We start from the raw sequence: 8,556 nt of genomic DNA on the forward strand, positions 1-8,556 counted from the left end.
ATTCACTCTTGTATGACCATAACTCCCACTCAATTCTTAGCCCACCTGATCACTGCTTTTATAACCTCCTTTTACGGCGCGGCGTTTAACAGAGTCAAGGTTAAACTAATTGTCTCATGGTTATTAAGACATACTCATGTCTAAGGAATCCACTAAATATAGAATTTTGATTCTACATTTAGAATCTAGTTAGGTCAAGTCTCAATGCATCAAGTATACATCCATATAATCAATTAGACATCCCTATGTCTCCATAGCCCATGGAACTGCACTATCAATTAATTACATGCTAGTCTTCTCATAAATCACTTATGTCCAATTTAGTGATTCAGACTAGGGACTTAATAAGTTGTGATTTCAGTTCACTTTATAGGGTTCCATTATCAAAACGTTTTCGATAATCCTATTTGAAAACACAAGTTATTTGGACATTTTATTTAATACTAAACCAAACAATTAAATAAGAATGAACTTTTATTGATAAACATTCAAAACATAATAAATGTCTTTACAATTGTAAACATAAAGTAAACAAACTAAAGCCATTCTCCCATATGCCTAAGCCCCATAGACCTAGTATGACTCTCATGCTTAGGTTGAGCAAGCGGTTTAGTCAGAGGATCAGCCACGTTATCCTCAGTATGAACCTTGCTTACTTTCACATCCCCTCTTTCAACGATCTCTCAAATAAGATGGAATCTCCTGAGCACTGTTTGGATTTTTTGGTGCGATCTGGGTTCCTTGGACTGGGAAATGGCACAATTGTTGTCACAATACAACTCAATGCCATTTTCAATGCTAGGAACTACACCAAGTTCACTAATGAACTTTTTGATCCAAACAGCTTCTTTTGCTGCATCACTTGCTGCAATATACTCAGCCTCTGTTGTAGAATCTGCGATGGTACTCTGCTTAGAACTCTTCCAGCTCACAGCCCCTCCATTGAGACAAAATATGAAACCAGATTGTGATCGAAAATCATCTTTGTCACTTTGGAAGCTTGCATCGGTGTATCCAGTGGCAACCAACTCATTATCTCCACCATAGACCAAGAAATCATCCTTAGTCCTTCTTAAGTACTTAAGGATATTCTTTGCTGCCATCGAGTGCGCCTCTCCTGGGTTTGACTGGTATCTGCTGCACATACTCAAAGCATATGCAACATCCGGTCGAGTGCATACCATGGCATACATAATGGACCCTACTGCAGAGGCATAAGGAACATTACTCATGCGCTTGACCTCATCAGGTGTCGAAGGACACTGAGTCTTGCCAAGTGAAATGCCATGTTGCATGGGAATGAAACCTCTTTTGGAGTTTTCCAGCTTGAACCTTGCAAGAACCTTATCAATATAAGTCTCTTGGCTAAGTCCAATCAGCCTTTTGGATCTATCTATATGGATCCTTATTCCCAAGATGTATTCAGCTTCTCCTAGGTCTTTCATGGAAAAACAACTTTTAAGCCATTCCTTGACTGACTCAAGCATGGTCTTGTCGTTTCCTATGAGAAGTATGTCATCCACATACAAGACTAGGAAAGCAATACTACTCCCACTCAACTTCTTGTATATACAAGATTCCTCTTCATTTCTGAGGAAGCCAAAAGATTTGACTGCCTCATCAAATCTGAGGTTCCAACTCCGGGATGCTTGCTTAAGCCCATAAATGGACTTCTTAAGCTTGCAAACTTTTCTTGGACTGTTTGGATCTTCAAAACCTTGTGGTTGTGTCATGTACACATCCTCTTTCAAGAACCCATTCAAAAAAGCGGTTTTGACGTCCATCTGCCAGATCTCATAGTCATGAAAGGCAGCAATCGCAAGAATTATCCTAATGGATTTCAGCATGGCTACTGGTGAGAAGGTTTCATCATAGTCAATACCATGAATTTGTCTAAAACCTTTTGCCACTAGTCTTGCCTTAAAGACATCAATGTTTCCATCTTTGTCCTTTCTCAGTTTGAAAATCCATTTGCAACCTATGGGTTTAACCCCATCAGGCAAAGCAACCAAGTCCCATACTTGATTTTCAAACATCGAATCCATTTCGGATCTCATGGCTTCAAGCCATTTCTCGGAGTCTTGACTCGTCAAAGCATTTGTGTAGATAATAGGTTCCTCATGTTCTAAAATCTCTATTTCAGAACTTTCAGTCAAAAGGAAATCAATATATCTCTTTGACGGAATGACAGTCCTACTAGACCTACGTTGGGGAACAACAGGAGAAGTTTCCACCTCATTAGGTTGAGGGACTTCGCATGGATTATCTCCAAGTGGGACGGTAGAAGGCGCATGAATGGAATGCACCGCCTCCTGAGAATTTTCATGCTGGGTCGTCTCTGACGAGGTGTGAACCTCATCCATTTGTTGCTCATCTCGAATTTCTTCGAGATATACATTACTCCCACTTGTTTTTCTGGAAATAAACTCCTTTTCCAGAAAGACACCATCGCGAGCAACAAACACTTTGTTTTCGCTTTGGTTGTAGAAGTAGTATCCCTTAGTCTGTTTTGGGTAACCCACAAAAAGACACTTATCGGACTTGGGTGAAAGCTTATCAGAAAGTAAACGTTTTACATAAACTTCACAACCCCATGTCCTTAGAAAAGACAATTTTGGAACTTTTCCAGTCCACATCTCATATGGCGTCTTTTCTACTGCTTTGGACGGAGCTCTGTTGAGTGTGAATGCCGCTGTTTCAAGCGCAAATCCCCAAAATGAGGCAGGAAGGTTAGAAAGACTCATCATGGACCGAACCATATCTAATAGAGTTCGGTTCCTTCTTTCGGAAACCCCATTCAATTGTGGTGTCCCTGGTGGAGTCAATTGCGAAAGTATTCCACAATCTTTCAAATGATCACCAAACTCTTGAGATAAATATTCACCACCACGATCGGATCGCAATGCTTTAATTTTCTTTCCAAGTTGGTTTTGTACTTCATTTTGGAATTTCTTGAACTTTTCAAAGGATTCCGACTTATGTCGCATGAGGTAAACATATCAAATCTGCTCACATCATCAGTAAAAGTAATGAATTACCCGTACCCTCCCCTAGCCAAAGTACTCATAGGTCCGCACACATCAGTATGTATGAGGGCTAAAAGATCATTGGCCCTTTCACTTGAGCCTGTGAAAGGAGATTTTGTCATTTTCCCCATTAAGCAAAACTCACATACTTCAAATGATTCAAAATCAAATGATTTGAGAATTCCATCCTTATGAAGTTTCTCTATGCGCTTTGAGCTTATGTGGCCTAATCGACAATGCCATAGGTAAGTAGGGTTCAAATCATTTGGTTTGTGTTTCTTGTTTTCTATGTGATAGATATGGTTTTGTAAGTCAAGTACATACAAACCATTTGATAATTTAGCAGAGACATAGAACATACCATTCAAATATGCTGAACAACAATTATTCATAATTTGAAATGAAAAACCTTCCGAATCCAAAATCGGAATAGAAATTATGTTCTTGGTAATAACTGGAACGTAATAACAATTATAAAGTTCTAATATTAAACCAGAAGGCAAGCGTAAACTATAATCTCCTACAGCTAAAGCAGCAACTCTTGCTCCATTGCCTACTCGGAGATCCACTTCGCCTTTGCTCAAGCTCCTACTTCTTTTTAGTCCCTGCACATTACCAATAATGTGAGATCCACAAGCGGTATCAAATACCCAAGAAGCAGTTGTAGCTAAATTAACTTCTATGACATAGATACCTGAAGTTAAAGCACCAGTCTTCTTATCCTCCAGATATTTGGGGCAGTTCCTCTTCCAATGACCAATCTTGTGGCAGTGGTAGCACTCATGTTGAGCAGCTACCTTAGCCTTGGGAGTGGCCTTTGGCTTGGTTGAAGAGTTCTCATTGGCAACTACCTTGCCCTTGTTCTTCTTCATGGGAGCCCATTTCTTCTTGAACTGCTTACCTTTACTAACCATTAGAACATCCTTATGTTTAGGTTTACTTGGTAAGTTTCTCTCAGCCTGAATTAGTGAACCATGCAACTCTTGCAGGGTAGCCTCCCCTCCTTGCATGTAGAAGTTCAACTTAAAGTTATGAAAATCTTCAGGCAAGGATCTGATGACTATGTCAGTTGCCAGGTCCTTAGGATAAGGGAAACCCAATTTCTCCATGGTCTGAAAATGTCCAATCAAATCGAACACATGCGGACCAACGGGCTTCCCCTCTTCCAACTTGGAATCCAGAAGTTTGCAGTTTGCTTCAAATCTCTCCAATCTAGCATTTTTCTGAAACAAAGTTTTCAGTTGCTGGATTATGCTGTAGGCATCCAGACCATCAAAACGTTTTTGATACTCTGGTTCCATGCAAGCAAGAATCAAGCATGTTACTTGCAAGGAGTTATCCTCTAGAGTTTGTCTAGCTCGCTTTTGAGCTGCAGTAGCATTTTCTGGCAAGGGTTCAGGTAGAGGATTGTCAAGAACACTTTCTTTTCCTTCCGCTCTGAGAACGATTCTCACAGCCATTTGCCATTGTAGGAAGTTGGTAGCATTCAGTTTGTCTTTTTCAATTAGAGGGCGCAAGTTAAAAGTAGAGTTGTTTGCACCAGACATGATAACTACAATAAAAAGTAAAGCAAGATTCAATATAATGTTTATCAAAAGTAGCAATTAAACAAATTCAATTCACTACTACCCTTTATTCAAAATTAGAAGTCCCCATTGAATAAAGAATTAACCAAGATCCCCTCCCACTACAATCAAACGGACTTTGGCCCTGCTACTTTAATTTATAGTATTCGAGGTAAGTAAACATTTTACTAATTATAACTGATTATAACTCTTGGTAGACAGGTTAACAACTCTTTGTATTTTCCTATCTCTTAGCTTCAAAACCCAAAACTTTGTCTTTTGATAGTTTTGTTGAGTTAAACCAAACATTAACATGTAAGTTTCAAAAACCTACCCTACTATCCCCGGAATTATAAGCAACACCCTGCTTTGGCAGAACCTATTACTCATGATCTAAGGCTTTATAGGTGTTGTATGGAAAAGCACTTAAACTCAATATTATTTTGGGACCTAAGTTTACTATGTTGGTTAATTAAAAGTGAACACATTGCTTTAAATAACCACATACATAAACTCAATAAGCATTTTAAGGCAATATAAAATGCATAAAAATAAATGTGATCCTAGTATGGCCCCTAAAAAATAAGCTCAAATCTTCTTGGGTTTCTGTTCATCTTTCTTGGATCTCCATCCTTGAATTTTTGATTGAACCTTCTTACTTCATCGAACTCATAATACGAACTTTATAATCTAATTTGAACTTTTAAATTAAATTACAACAATACAGAACGATGCGCATATCGTATTTCAAAATTTACAAGAATACAAAACGATACGCAGATCGTATTTTCTATCCTATTTTGGGCCATACTAGTCACTTGCCTGTAACAAAATATCATAATATTCCATACACGCATATAATATTAAAATATATTAGACAAAAATTATTTACTTATTAACTATTAATAAGCAAATAACATTTCCAAAATAATACTAAAAACTTAAACAATTTAAGTTTAACATTATTTTAATTCAATTACTATTTAAATATGGCTAGAATAATCTCATTAATCTAGAATTTGCATTCACTGAAAATTACGAATTATGCTCAAAACGAAGATCTGATTTTCCAATTTAAAAAAAAATAAAAAATAAAATCAAATCAAATTACTCAAACTTTTTGGAAATTAATTGTATTTCCAACTTCCAAAACTGATTTAAAAGAGCTGATACATTCAATTGGACTTTTAATTCAAGTACTCAAACTGATTTTGAAAAATCCCCTTTCTTCTTTTCTCTTATTTTTTTATTTTTTTTTATTTTTTTTTATTTCATTGTTTTAAAGCAAGAGAACAGCAGGCAGGCATGAGACCCGCCCCTGCCTCGCCGGAACGCCGCCCTAATTATCCCTCCACCGTGGCTCCACCGTCGCGGGTGGTGGCCACCCAGCCATGGAGGTTGTTATTTTAATTTGGGTAACAATTACCTAAATTAAATTAATCTTTATTCAACTTTTGTTAAAGATTAACAATTTAATTAGGGTTTAATTATCCGAAAATAATGGCAAAAAAAATTTGAATAAATTAACAATCCTTAAACTGAATTTTAGGGTTGTTAGAAGTTAGATTTCAATTTAAACTCTTTATTAAAATTAAATCTAACAAGAATTCAAAATTTAAGGCATAATTATCTCATTTTATTCAAATAATTCAAGAAAATAACAATTATAATCCGAAAAGTTCGAATTAAATTACCAGGAAGATCTATTGAATTTTCTTAACAAATAAAATCAAAAAAATTTATTGTTATCCTTAAATTTTATGATTAATCGAATTAAACATAAAAATTAACCAAATTAAATAATTAATATACAAAAATTCCGAAAATTAGTTAAAAAATTACCAAAAAATTTCGGCTATTGTATAAAAATTAGGGGATAATCATTAGATTTATTTAACAAATTAAAAATCAAATCTTTAATTGTTAACAAATTATTTCCATGATTAATCTTATTAACCATTAAATAATTTAAAATCTGACGAATTTAATTTTAAAAAATCCGAAATTTTTTATGTGATATTAACTGTTAATTTCGACCCTGTGATAAAAATTTCGGAATTTTATAAATTTATTTTGAGCAAAAATTAATTAAATCACGATTTAATGATTTCAATCAATTAATATCATATATTAATTTTGCAAATTCAAGCCATAAATAAATCTTCCCTTAATTGAATCAAAATAATAATGTTGCATACAATCATGATCATAAAATATTATGCAAGAGGCTAAAACTGATACCACTGTAGGAACATATAGATGCATAAAGCGGAATTTCAGGAAACAATTTCCTAACATCTATCACAGGATCACATGCATAACAATAATATAGATCAGATTAAGTCGAAAGAATAATCACCTTTGTAGCGTGTTCTCCCGTTCGTATGCAAGCTTCAAAGATCTTAGAGCCCCACTTGTTGCTCCTCTACTTAGTCCACAAGCACCAATTGAATCCCACGTATGCTAGTACGGAAGAGAACGATCACGATCAATCTCTTGCTTTGTTTGGGAAGAACGACGTTTCAGAGAAATAGAATTAGGGTTTTTGTGTTTTCCTTTTTGTCAGATATTGAATGAACGTGATTTCTAAATCCCTGACATTATAACTATTATAATGTGAGAGTTTTAGGTTAACACAAAACCAAAGCCCAATATTCTTTCCCTTAATAGACCGGTTGCCATCGGGCCTTTTGGGCCCATTCCAATTAGTGCTTATATGTGTGACCTTATAGGATTAAATTATTTTAGTTGTAGGTCCAATCAATATTGTCCTACTAATCACATTTATTCTCTAGCAAGCAAATATGATTACTAAAATAATTAACTTATTATCTTCATAATTAATTCCTATTTGTATTTAGTAATTGCCGGAAATATCTAAGGACATAATTCCTTCAATGGAGAGGGGAGCAGCGAAGAGGGTGAGCTGCGAAAGAGGGGAATGAAACCCCCGTAATTTTTTGGAACAAAGAACTCGATGAAAAGGACGAAATAAGGGATGGGTCTGATGGTTTTTGGTGGGGGAACCGAACAGGGAAGACGAGGGTGGAGATTTTTGGGGGTTTTTACATTCTTTTTAGTTTTTCCTTTTCTTTTCTTTTCTTTTCTTTTTTCCCTTTTCTTTTTTCCTCTTTTAATTCTTTTTTTTTTCTTTGGATTTTTTCTTTATTTTCTTTTGTCTTATTTTGTTTGTAGCATAAATACTATTTTCTTTCCTTTTAGAACTCACTAACAATGTAAATACTTAGAATATTTTTTAGGGTTTAGGGTTTTAACTTAGGTTTTTAGAGAGAGAGAAAAGTGGAAAATCAATGGAAAATTGGGGCTTTTCAATTTCAAGTGTAACAATTTGTATTGAGCAACCAACAATCAATCAATGAGCATTTCTATCTCTCTCTTCATTTATTTCTTCATTTTTGCTTACTTTATTTATTGTTTTAATTAGTTTAATTATTTTTACTTAGTTTAATGATTCATGTTTAGATTAGTTGTTATTATTGTTTAGAATCATGTTTTTAGTTGTTAATTTCTATAAATTTTGTGTTTTTATGATTATGGAGTAGTTTATTGATTAGGGTTTGGGTGAAAACTCAACATTGATTGGTTTGGGTGTTTGTGATTGGAAATTAGGGATTTTCATGATTAAATTATTACATGTTTAAGCATTTCCAATACATGTTGCATTTAACTTGATCAATTAAGTGTTCCATGATTGTTTGGAGTAGTCTAGTTGGGTTGGAAAGGGATTAAAGACCTAAACTTGACTATTTGGTTGAATTGGGATTTTGATTTACCCCGGGTATGATAGGGTAGAACGGGAGTTCATCCTTGATGCTTAGGGAAATTGTTCGCGCATCAGGAGATGGTTGGAACTATTTGTGAATTCAACGCTTATCATGTAGTGCTTGTGAATCTCCCCCATTTTCAATTCTTTCATGTCCATTCCATGATTTGTTGTTGTTTGA

Source organism: Spinacia oleracea, chromosome 2 (assembly GCF_020520425.1).
Source record: "Spinacia oleracea cultivar Varoflay chromosome 2, BTI_SOV_V1, whole genome shotgun sequence".
Classification (NCBI taxonomy): Eukaryota; Viridiplantae; Streptophyta; class Magnoliopsida; order Caryophyllales; family Amaranthaceae; genus Spinacia; species Spinacia oleracea.